The sequence below is a fragment of the Perissodus microlepis genome, chromosome 15 (assembly GCF_051167445.1).
Source record: "Perissodus microlepis isolate ML-2025 ecotype Zambia chromosome 15, ASM5116744v1, whole genome shotgun sequence".
Lineage (NCBI taxonomy): Eukaryota > Metazoa > Chordata > Actinopteri > Cichliformes > Cichlidae > Perissodus > Perissodus microlepis.
Window position 1 is genome coordinate 2,030,731 of NC_140475.1, and position 13,421 is coordinate 2,044,151.

The window sequence follows — 13,421 nt, forward strand, 5'->3', positions numbered from 1 at the left end:
CATGTTTTAAACCCACATCTGCGTGTACCTGAGTTCATTTATAACTTTGGTGGAACTGTATCCGCCTACAAAAGCATGACGCAAACTGCAGATGTGACTGTGCTATGAAGTACAAATCTGTAACATATTTGCTGTAAATGATCCCATTAAAGCAAAAATAAATAAATTTTAAAAAATAGCCGTTTTTAGCAGGAGCCCCAGTGTGATCAAAGCTGCAAATGCTTAATAAGCAGCTGTCGTATGCAATTCCAGCTGATGTTTAAATAATTGTTTGCTTTTATTTTTAATAATGTTACTCAGGCTGAGAAGAAGGAAAGCATTTCTGTTCACCCAGCACTCTCAGCTCACTTGGCCTCTTATTTTTCTCTAGACCACAAACATCCAGGACACAATGGAAGATGGTCTGGATGGACTACTTTTTGGCGCGTCATCAGACAGTTTTGTAGTCCGTTATTCGGTGGATGATATAGGCTTATGGGATCCATGTGATGTCAGCAAATTTTGCACCACCTCCAGTGTTTTTGTGTCTTATATCTGCACATTTATCACTTCTCATAGTGTTACATGACATGCAAGGCTTCAGAATAGGGCTAGGAATGTCATTTGCCCCAAATGCATGATGTGAAACAACACACCACAAAGCATAAAATGCTCTGAATAGCATTCCAGGTGCCTTGGGAGCATTTGGTGCCTTAGTCATATGCTGTTTCGTCATTTGGTAAGCTGGTAACAGTATTTTAGTACCAGCATGGTGCTTTGCTTAAATTTATCATACCTAACATACGTCCCAATTCCAAAATAGTTGAGATGCTGTGAAAAATGGGAATAAAAATGGAAAGCAATAAATATTGTAAATCTGTATTTTATTCAGAATAGAGCATAGAAAACATGTTTAAGTGTCACATGTTTAAACTTCATATAATGGACCATTGTATGAAAAACATTACTAACACCACAGTGTAGCATCCCCCCTTATCTAACAGTCTGCAAACGGGATTTGGTGAATTTCTGGGAGAGGAATATTGTCCCATTCTTATCTCTGTTCTAAGCTGCTCTACAGTCCAGGGTCGTCTTTGTTGCATATTTTGTTTCATGATGATCCGAATGCTTTGAATTGGTGAATGAGCTGCACTGCAGGCAGGTCAGTTCAGCACCTGAACTTTTCTACTACAAAGCCAAGGCCTTCCATGAAAAAAGACATCATCTGAATGGGAACAGATGTTCCTCTAACACCTGTATATAACTGTCAGCATTACTGGTGCCTTTTGCAAGCTGCCAGTTCCATAGGCACTGAATGTGGTGTCCACTCTTTCCAAAAAGAACTTAAAATGTGGATTTATCTGCCCACAGAGCAGTTTTCCACTTCTCTTTGGTCCATATTAAATTAGATTTGGTCCAGAGAAGCTGTGAGTTTTTCCCACAGAGATTTCTCCACATTCTCAGACTCTGAATGATGTTGTGTTTTGTAGATTCAAGTTTTCATAATTTAAAATTGAGGAATGTTACTCTGAAGTTGTTCAACAATTTCCAGGTGGAGTTAATTGCAGATTGGTGAACTTCCCACTTTTACTTCTTAAAAACTCTGCCTCTATAATATAAACTTTTGTTTTTTTTAATTTCATAACATTTCTTTTCTCCCTACGATATTTAGCTTCCATCTTCTTGTGCGTATCCATTGCAGGGTCATGGGTGGGGCTAGAGGCTATCCCAACTACCTGAGAGGGAGGGTAGACCCTGCACAGGTCACCAGGCCATTGCAGGACTAACACATAGAGACAGACAACCATTCATATTCACCTTCTTGGATTCACCAATTAACCTAACCCCAGTAACTGCATGTCTTTGAAGCCATAGTACCTGGAGAACACGCAAATTTCCCACAGAAAAGCCAGATGGTGGATTTGAACCCAGGACCACCTTGCTGTGAGGAAACTGTGCTAACGATCGTGCTGTGCAAATATTTTTATGACCGATTGTGTTTCAGAAATGATAACAAACCTTCAAATAAATGTGTCACAATAAACTGCTGTAAGCAGGAATAAGAAGCTCGACAGAGGCGACAGCAGTATTCATAAATCTTAACTGAACACTGCATTGCGGTCACACAGAATTAAGTTTAATGCATGCTTGAGTTGGAGTGTCTGTCTCGTATGGCTACAGAAGTTTTGAGTACATCTTTTAATTTCCTTTTTCACAGAGAAGAAGGGATTATTTCTTGGACATAACTCTGGTGGTTGATTAGTATTATATTCAGTGGGAAGGAGTAGTTCGGCTGTATGACAGGGAATGTCACCGTTCACTACTTCAGCCTTTCAGTGTGGCTAACCTTGAGCTGAAATACGGGCAGAGCACAATAACTGCCGGGGAGGTGCTAAGACATTTGTTAAAGTGTGACAATGAGCGAGGAGTTAATGCGAGCTGAAGAAAAGTGAGTGATTCATTCGCTGGCTGACTACTGTGACTGTCATTAGTGAAGGGAATGGAGCGTCAAAGCAGACTGAAAAGACTCATGAAATATTTTTCCTTTCAGAAGGTGGCTACGTTTCTGCTGCAGTGCCTTTATAAGCATATAACCAGAACTGATGGATAAAGGAACACTGGTCAGTTTCTGCCTCACTGAGCCCCAGAAAACTTTCCACAATGGCAGATAAATATCAAAAAGAGCTTTTTGTGACGTAATAAGACTTCTAAAAGAAAAAAAGAAAAAAAATCATCATATAGTGCTTCACAGCAAATGCAAATGGACAAATGCATCTGATCTAAAATGTGAGCTGTTCATGTACCTTCTACTTTAGTGCTAAAAGATGCTGAAAGGTTAGCCTCGCGCTGGCGGCTACAAACCACATGGGTGATGACTGTGGCACGCATCACATTTCTAAATATGAATCCTCATGCTAAGCTGACGAATAACAAGTTAACATGAGACAATGGCAGAAATAAAATTTAAAAAGCATCAGACCTGCTACTCATACTTTTCACTGTCAGAAACCACAGCCTGGTTTTCTTATTGAAATCACAGCGTAACATTCAAAGCTGTGAAGACGATCACATCCCTTTCTAAACTCACGTGTGCTGGTCTTTAAATAATGTCAAAAAAATCAGAAAAATCATCTGAAACATCCAAAACGAACAGTCTAGTAGTGCAGTCGCATGTATAGAATAGAATAAACCTTTATTATCCCACAGATGAGAAATTTCGGTGTTACACAGCTCTTATAGCAAGGGGAATATAAAATATAAGAGGGAGACACAAAGTGGTCCTGTATACATAAGCAACTTATTGAGCCCTTATACTTTATACGCCCTGTTGTTAAGACAACAGAACGTATAAAGGTTGGTTTTATTATTATGAAACATGATATATATGCTAAGCAAGAATAATTCATAATTTCCTAATAATGTTCTGTTTATATCTTTAAATCTTGAGAACATGGAAACAGCTTACCTACCCTTCCACCGCCTGCCTCATATACTAAACATCAACAATGACAAAGTGACATTATTATAGTCTCTCACATACAGATATTCGAGGGTTCAGGAGCCCAAAAAGAAAACTATATTTATGGCTTTTCTATATATAAAAATGGTGTTTTAACTTCCAATTCAGGTCATGCAGTAACATTTTAACTGATCATAAATTCACATGAAACAACAGTTCTGTCTCAGTCGAGTGAAGCTTTAAACTCGTCCTTACATTTGTCACCATGTAGAAGTTTGGAGATCAACCTTTCAAACTGCTGCAACTTACTACAAAAAACCAAAAAGGAGCCATATTAATGAGGCTGTTGTTAGGATCCTGCTGAGCTCCTACATCATGTATTATGATTATTATTGGCTGGTTTATATAATATAGTGCAAATAATTTTCCAAACAAAATCAAAGTCGCTCCTACAAAAATGTACCTTTTCCCTTTTCTGATTTTCAAACCAGAGGAGCACAGATGGTTGCAGCGGGGTGTTTATAGTGTCACTGTGCAAAAAGCTAGAAAACAGAAGGGGGTTAAAAGGAGATCCATTTGTGTTGCGGAGGTTAAATTATGGAATAATTCAGATATCAGTTTTAAAAAGTGCAACTGTGTTAAATAAAGAATGGTTTCCAAATGTATTTCTGAGGCTTACAGGTGCCGTTTCATTTACTTCCATTTTTAGATGGTAGGGGAGCTTTAATAGAGACTTTGGGCCTGACATGTGTAAGTGTGAGCCTGGCCACTCACTCCTTGGTACACGGACTGTGGAGTTTATGCGATTAGTGAATAAAAGAAGTCTAAGTAATCTAAAAGTAAGAGTCTGAATGTGCTGTTAACACCAGAGTTTGGAGAGTCCCAGCAGTGAGCCAGACTCTGCATGTGGATTTAAGCCATTTCTGCCACGTAACCATGTGTCAGACAGCGTATTTTTATTTCAGCTGTCTTGGTTGAATTATCACCTCTCAAGATCTCCCTTGTCTGTTCCCGTGTTTTGCAGAGCCGTTAACGGCACTCCTACAACCTCAATGAAAGGTATGCGCGAGGCCGTATAAAGCTATAACTATCTGGAAGCAATGGGCCAGCGAGAGGGATGATTCATCTCGACAGCAGAGCTCATATCACTCCGGGTGTAAAAGGGACATCGCTGAGAGAGAGCATGCCATAATATGGATGCCATCATGAAAAGCTGAGACAATGCACTCCTTAGCGAGGAGCACACATACCGTGCAGCGCAGAGCACAGGATTGTCCTGCACACACACATCATTTCCACAGAGTTTGCTCGGAACACCTGAATAAACTTTGCTCAGGGTTTAGGAATAATAGCTCGGTGCAGTCCTAATATCTGCGATTATACTGGAACTGGTTTCATAAATATGCTCTTATCCAGTCCGGGAAGTCAAATCAGTGAGTCCTTATTTAAAGCGCGAACAGCTTCTCTCAAAGCCAGAAAAGGTGAACACATCCACAAACACGGGTTGTTATTTGGCTGCTGTTTTTTTAACACCTTATTTGGTGCAGCTGAATCAAATCCGGGACTGTTTACCCTCTCGGTGTTGGCTCCCGGCAGGAGTGGAGCACGAGCCAATCAAATCAGATCAGCATGAAACAACAGCTCCCCAGCCAGCCCGACACAGGTGATTTCATGCCACTTCCAACTGAATCCTGGAGAGGACAATTTAAGGTGAGGATCCAGTCAAAAAAAAAAAATTTTGTAAGTGCTCTCTCTGTAGAAAATCCAAAGCCTCGATCTCTCTCAAGTTTTAAAGACAAAGTAAAAAAAATGAAAATAACTTTTAAACTGTACCTACTTATTTAATAAGTAGTGCTGTGCTGTAATGCAAATTTTGCTATAAACACAGATCCCGTCTTGCCGATACTTTAAAGAGCTTATACAGCTTATGTAGGGAGATGAGGGTCATGAGATGAATCATCATTAATTTGGAAATTCTGGACACATTTAGTTTATTTAACATTAGTTAACACAACGAAACACACCTTTGTTAATTTTGAAACTGGGTTTTTTGGAGCCCTGGAATGTAAATGTGTCCGTCTCTAACGCAGCTTCTGTTGTTCAAATGTGCTATAAGCTGTAAATAAAATAAACATGACAGTCAACACAAAAAGGTTCGACATGTTCCATGCTGCATGTTTATGTTGTCATTTTTCATTTCCAACAATAACAATAATTTAGCACAGTTCACTCTGTGCTGTTTACCGAACTCAAAGGACAGAAACAAAGTATCCTATTCTGCTAGTATCAGTCAGATACCAGCGTAGGTATCAATGCTATCGATATTTGGACTGATCCCCCCACCTCTGTTAATTAGTGCTTTATTGGAGTAGGTATAATACAAAAATCCTTAGTGTGGTAGCAGATTCTTGGATCTGCAGTGAAACAATATGTAACAACTTCTAACAGCAGTGACCTTTTCCATAATTTTCCACAATGTTTTATCTGATTTCCAGCAGCCGACCTGAGTAATCGTGTGACAGATTACAAATGGCCTGTTTAAGTGCTATTGTCCGCTGTTAATGGGAAACAAGACTGAACAAATGAAAAACAGCGAGACAATTTATGATTTGCTCTATTTCAAGCAAACTAGGTGGGAAGAGGTAAAGCTGTGAATCCCACGAGAGGGCAAAAGCAATATCCACAGAAAAGGAGGAGGATGTTAAAAGAACCTTAGCGTGAGAGGATCGAGGGGCTTTCTAGATAGGTAGTCTAGTTTGGCTCAGAACTAATAAAACAGTTTTTAAATGAAGCTGATTTCCTCATGCCGACCTCAAGCAAACATTTTTGTGAAGTCACAAAATGAGGCAGACATGGATTTTTTATGGGGTGACTTTAGCTTTTAGATCTCATGACATCATAGCTGTGAGAGTTAGTGGCTGCTGCCCCCCCTGAGCAAATCCTTCCTGTCCTGTCCTCTTTTTTCAGCTACCCAGGGAGAGAATTCGTGACTAAACAGGATGAGTGATTATTTGATGTGCAGATATTCAGGTTCCTGCTCGTGATTTGTATAAATTGGCACCCAGACCCAAATAATTCACCACCCATTCAATTGCACAGCTGCCTCAGAGAGTTGGATGAATGTCTACTGACACCTACTGGTTAAAAATGTAATTTCATGAGTGGGACCAATCACAAGCAGAGATGATGCAGTCCTGCGATCAGAGTTCTATCAGCTGTTAAACGTATTCAAAGTGCCATCAATGTAAAGTGGTGTGCAGAAGCCACCAGTCATGTCTTTATATTTTTCTTGCAAAGACACAGACTTTTGGGTTATTGTTAAAGTGCTCGTGGTAAATAGTTCTTGAGGCTTTCTGAAGGTCTTTCAAAGTTTTTCTTTGGACATTGGCTGTTTTTTAACACATTTCAGGCCACTCCAGGTACGCGATCATTTTCAGAGGAATGTCTTTTTGTTTGTAAGCCACTGCCACTGACCTGTGAATCATTCAAGCATAAAAAGGCGCCTAACTCAAGGAATGAACCAGCATTGTTTCTACACATGAAAGATAACTTACTGAAGAATTTTAAATTGTCGCTATGTTACTGTAACAAAAACATGTCATTGGTTTTCATTTTTTCCAAAGTCATTGAAAAATGCCAAAGATAAAACTGTTTGACAGACATAAGATAGTATTTTTCCCACAGTCAAAGAGCTATTAACTGAAAACTTGAAACATCTCTGCATGGTGTGGAGGGCAGGTGGGGGACAAAAGCAGAAGTGTCAGGCCTAAAGAAAACTATCTACAGCAGACTTTATCCGTCTACTGTTCACTGAAGCCTTATGGGCTCAGTGGAAAGGTGGCTGTCAAGAGGCCATTGTTAACTGGGACAAAGGGGTGAGTGTATGTCAAGATACACAAAAACTAGACTGAAAATGAGTGACAATGCAGTGATGAATCCAAATTTGACATTTTTGGTTCAAATTGTCATCAGTATGTCCAGAGGAGGTCAGCCGAGAGGTACAACACTGAGTGCCTACAGCCATCTGTAAACCACGGTATAGGCTCTGTCATGGTTTGAGACTGATGGATGTATGATCCCAGAAAGGTACAGTCAGATTTTGATCCATCATGCAGCACCATCAGGAGAGCATCTGATTGCAGATGGCTTCATTTTGTATCATGACAATGATCTCAAACACACTGTCAATGCAGTAAAATCATACCAGGATAGAAAATCCACACAATGGAAAACTATCAGTCATGGATCGGCCTCCTTAGAACTCAGATCTTATCATTACTGAAGCAGCGTGGGATCCTCTTGACAGAAAACAAAACAAAGGGCAGCCAACACCCAAAGAAGATCTTTGAATGTCCTTCAAGAAGCCTGAAGAACTAGTCCTGAAGACTACCTAAATACATTACACGAAACCTTGACTGAGACAATTCAGGCTGTCCTGAAGAATAAAGGTGGTCTTACCAACTATTGACTTTCAAGCTTTTTAGAATTGTGCAAACCAATTTCAATAAATCACTGTAGCTGGTTCTTATGTTCCCAGCAAAACATTTGTTAATAAAGAGTTGGGCTGGGACTTTTGCACAGCAGGGTAATAATATAGATAATTTATAATAATAGGCCATAATAATGTACTTACACATGAAATAAGGTTCAAAATGAAATGTTACAGCCACTTTAACTGATTTTTTTGCCTCTTGGAATATTCCAGCAGGCTGTTCAATAATTCATTCATGGTTAAACCGTGGGTTAACATTAGTTTAAAGCTTTTTTAATGTTCTTTTTCTCTTAACTATAGCTGAGATTTAGTCCTACATGGACATTTTCTCTTCTACCACTGTCTGTGATTACATGAACTAATTCTTTTGATTCCAGGATTGGAAAAAAGAACACTATCGCGTCAAGGCTTTAAATGGGATGTGAGTTCAAAGGGGACCAATTATGCTTTTCGTTTGTCTCTTTTATGTCATAAACAGTGTAAGAGGTCAGTGTATGCCTGTGAGCCTAAAACCCAGCGTGATCTAAATTCTCAGACTGTTTCTTCTACTCTTGGCTCGGTAATGTCAGTGGGAGTGAATATCCTTAATATGGCCATCTTGGGCACGCGTCTCTGCCTGTGAGCACAGATGTCCCACCAGCGTGGCTGATAAACACTGTGTTTGTGAGGACAGACAGTCAGCAGAAATTTAAATAGGAGATCAAATGTATGTATTTATGTATAACTAAATAATGCAAACCTACTATAGTACAGTGCAAAGGTACGGAGCCCCGGAGGGGACATGGGAGAAAAAAAAATTAAGACGGACTTTTGCGAGATCTCGCAAAACAAACTCGGGATCTCGCAAAACTTTTGCGAGATCTCGCAAAAGTTTTAGCCGCATTCTTAGGTGAAAAGAACTCATCATATTTTAGTAAGCTGGAAAAGTGTAGACAGCAGAGAAATCTAATCTCAAGCTTGTTGATAAATGGGACTGAATGTAAAGATTTCAGAAAGATTGAAAAGGAAGTCTTCACTTTTTATTCCAAATTGTACTCCTCAGAATATTCAGCAGCTGATTCTGATAGTTTCTTTGATAAGATTCATAATCTCATCCCATGTATTGACAAGCCTTTCAAAGATCTGTGTGATTCAGAGTTTAAAATTGAGGAACTGGATTTGGTGGTCATGAAAATGGCATTAAACAAGTCCCCAGGGACAGATGGACTCACTACTAATTTTTATCAATTCTTCTGGAAGGACCTAAGAACTTTATTGTTTGATGCATTAAAGGAATCGATAGAGAAAAAAGAACTGATGCCGAGCATGAAACAAGGGTTGATAACCCTGATCCCTAAATCGGGTAAGGATAAAAGAATTTTAGACAATTTAAGACCCATCACCTTACTAAACACTGACTATAAGATCCTGTCTGGAGCTGTAGCTGAGAGGCTAAAGAAAGGCATCTCAAACATTATCAGTGAAACACAATCAGGTTTTTTGAAAGGAAGACTAATTCATAACAATATTAGGCTGGTTTTGGACCTCCTTGAGTACAGTGAATTAATCCAAGAGAGAGGGTACATCCTGTTCTTGGATTTTTACAAAGCATTTGACTCAGTTGAACATACGTTCATATTAAAAACTCTGCAGTCTTTTGGTTTTGGAGAGGAATTTATCAATGTTATAGAGATGCTATATAATGACATTAACAGCTCTGTTTTGCTAGAACATGGTACATGTTCAAGGTTTGAGGTTAATAGAGGGATAAGGCAGGGATGTAGCAGCTCACCACTTCTGTTCATCATGGTTGCTGAGCTGTTGTCTATTTTGATTAAAAACAGTCACATTGAGGGCTTAACTGTGATGGGTGAACAGATAATAATCAGTCAGCTCGCAGATGAAACCACCCTGTTCTTAAAAAATGAGGACCAGATTCCTTTAGCCTTACAGGCGATCAACCACTTCTCCAAAGCTTCTGGCCTACAGCTGAATATTAATAAATGCGAAATTCTAGCTCTGCATGAGTGTACCCTGCAAGCAATAAATAATATACAGATCAAAAAAGAGGTTAAGTATCTGGGCATTGTAATTTGCAAGGATAAGACATCAACAGAAAATAAGAATATCTGTACCAATATAGAAAAGTGTAAGTCAATTTTAAACAGGTGGCTGCAAAGGGACATAACTCTGTTTGGGAGAATCTTGCTAACCAAAATGGACAGTCTGTCCAGACTAATCTCTCCAGCCTTTTCTCTGCCCATATCTCCAAAACTAATTCAATCTATAAATAATCTTAATTTTAGGTTCATATGGAGGAACAAATGTCATTATATAAAGAAAAATGATATGATTAAGAATTATGAAGAGGGTGGGGCTAATGCCATTGACTTTGATGTTATGAATGGTGTACTAAAATTGAAATGGTTAAGATCTTTCATTAGGAACAAAAATTCCTTTTGGAACATTATTCCCAGTGTGATTTTTGGCAAAATGGGTGGAATAGACTTTTTGTTACGTTGTGACTTTGATTGCAGTTCGTTACCTGTTAAACTCTCAGCTTTCCATCAGCAGGTCCTTCTCTACTGGAAATTAATCTACAAACATAACTTTACTCCTCACAATACCCCTATATGGAACAACAGGTATATCCGTTTGTGTAGGAAATCTGTGTACATGGATGAATGGAGATCTAAAGGGATTTGGGCTGTAGCTCATTTTATGGATGATAATGGGGTCTTATTAAACATGAGACGTTTTGTGAGAAATTTGATGTAAGATGTACTGTTAAGAGATATAAATACCTAGTGAAAGCCATTCCAGTCCCTTTGAGATCAATGATAAAAGAAGATATTGTGCACTCTGAAATTTCTCCTGGACTGAGGCAGCTCTGCATAGCTGGAGTTGAATTTGGTGACAGCAGGTTTACAAACAAAGTGATCAGGAATATTTTGAGAAACGAAATTTGCCCTAATCCGGTTAAAAGAAATTATATCCTTAAAGAATTTGAGACCAGGGAGGTTAAGGCGATAAGAAAAAAGTATATTTCACTTCCTCTTTCCCCTAAAGTAAAAGAGGTTCACTTTAAAATCATTAATGAGGTTTATCCAACCAATGAATTCTTAAGACGGAAATTTAACTTAGATGTGAACGCCTGCACATTTTGTGAAAATGATATTGAAAGTCTGGATCACTTGTTTTTCAACTGTGAATCAGTGCACTCCTTCTGGACTGACATGTGGAGCTGGCTACAGTCCAGGAGAATTCAGTTACCACATTTGACGGTGACAGTAATAAAATTTGGAATACTTGCTGAGAATGCAGATTTTGACCTGTTGATTAGGACGTTTTTGTTAATGGGAAAAAATTTTATTCACAAATGCAGATACTTTAAAGCTAAACCATGTATACAAAGATGGCTGAATGACTTTAGACTCTGGGCTAAATCGCTGAAACTTGTGAATAACAAGAAAGCCCATAAACTTGTTGTTTTATTTAAAGAGTTTAACCTATGTTAAAAAAAAAACAAAAACTCCCTATTTTATAATCATGACTGCCCTTTTTTTGCTCATGTTATTTTTTGCCTTTGGTTCAAATCCTTCAGTGGCTGTTCTTTCTTTTTGTACTAACTCTTTTAGCTTTGTGCTTATTGTTGTTGTTTTTTTGTTTGTTTGTTTGTTTTTGGGTTTTTTTGCTATAATGCTCAACCGAGGATGTAACATAATCGGATTAATGATGGTGCCTTGTATGTTATACTGTTGTTTGTAAATAAAGTTTAATTAAAAGAAAAAAAAAGTTTTAGCCGCATTCTTCCCGTTAGCTCGAAGCTTGTTAGCTTCAAGCTAACGGGAGGTCGAGACCTACTACAGCCGGGAGGAACACCGCTTTCCCGGCACATCGTGCCTCGACCTCCCGGTCGGCTTCGAGCCGGCGTCCGAAGAATGCGGCTAAAACTTTTGCGAGATCCCGAATTTTTCTTTGTTTGTTTGTTTTTTTTAACTTTATTTATCACATTTTAGATATACAGTCAAGTAAAACAGGAATCACATAAAAGATAACATTGTGGTAGTACAATGAGGAACAGAGAGAGTGACAAGGACAGTGAGACAAAAGTGAGTACAAAAAATAAAATAAATTAAGGGGAACATAAATAAACAAAAGTTTGCAAGAGCCAACATCAAGTTAGCAGTTTCAATCGGTTACAGATGTTAACAGTCTTGAGAGCCTTAGTGTTTTTTGATGAGGAGATTGTCCTTATATATTGTGCAAGTTCCATTTTTAATACAAGAAGTTCAGGCTTTCTGCCGAGGACTTTGCTTTTGTGTATATGAAATTTTGCCAAAAATAAAACCAAATTTATAAAGAAGAAAGTATCATTGTCCTTGTCTTTAAAATTATAATAGCCAAAGATAACATCCTTATAGTATAGTTGAAGATTAGGGAGAACAGAGTCAGTAATAAACTTGTGGAAATCCTTCCAGAATTTACATGTAAATTTACATGACCAAAACAGATGAGAAACTGTTTCAGGTTGCTCTTGACAGAAGGTACAATTTACATTTATTTCAGCCATAAATTTGGACAAATATTGTTTGGTAGGGTAAAAATTATGAATCAACTTAAAGGAAATCTCTTTAATTTTGTTTGTTAAGAAAAACCTTTGTGGTAAAGTCCAAACTTTTTTCCATTCAATATCTGTTACAAAATTGGCCCAATAAAATATGGCTGATGGAACAGAGACCATTGCATCCTGAAAGAGAGATCTTATTTTGGTATTTATAGACTTATGAGAGGAAAAGCAAACATTGCCAAGAGAAGAATGTAACACATCCGGGGGAGTGACCTGTAGTGGAGCACTGTGGGAGCATCTGTGTAACATGGACAGACCAGATGGGATGGCATCGAACACTATTGAGAATTCTTTAGGCGTTATCGGTACATTGTATCTCCTGAGGAACTCAGAGTAATTATATAAGAGTCCATCTTCTCTATATAACTGACTAACCAAGATTATTCCATTATTAAACCAGTTATTTAAAAAAAGAGTTTTATTTTTATAAATAATATTGCAGTTATTCCAAATAAAACAGTTTTGTGGAGAGAAATTGTGTTTGTAAATCAGCGCCCATGCCAAAAGAATTTGTTGATGAAAGTGAGAAAGTTTCAGTGGTATTTTTGGAATACTATAATTGCAGAGCAGTAGGAAGTTAAGGCCGCCTAAATTAGAGAACACATGATGTGAGATAAAGTTCCAGATAGAAGTGGGATTTTTTTAAATACTTTTTAATCCAGTTTATTTTAAAGGTGTTGTTAAGAGCACCGAAATCAATAAAATGTATACCTCCTTTATCATATGAATTTAAAGCTACTGATTTACGCAAGTAGTGAGTTTTATTTTTCCATAAAAAATTGTATAATAATTTGTTAATTGACTTACAGGTTGTATTATCAACATGTAGTGACTGGGCAGCATAGGTTAGACGGGAGATACCTTCAGCCTTCGATAGCAGA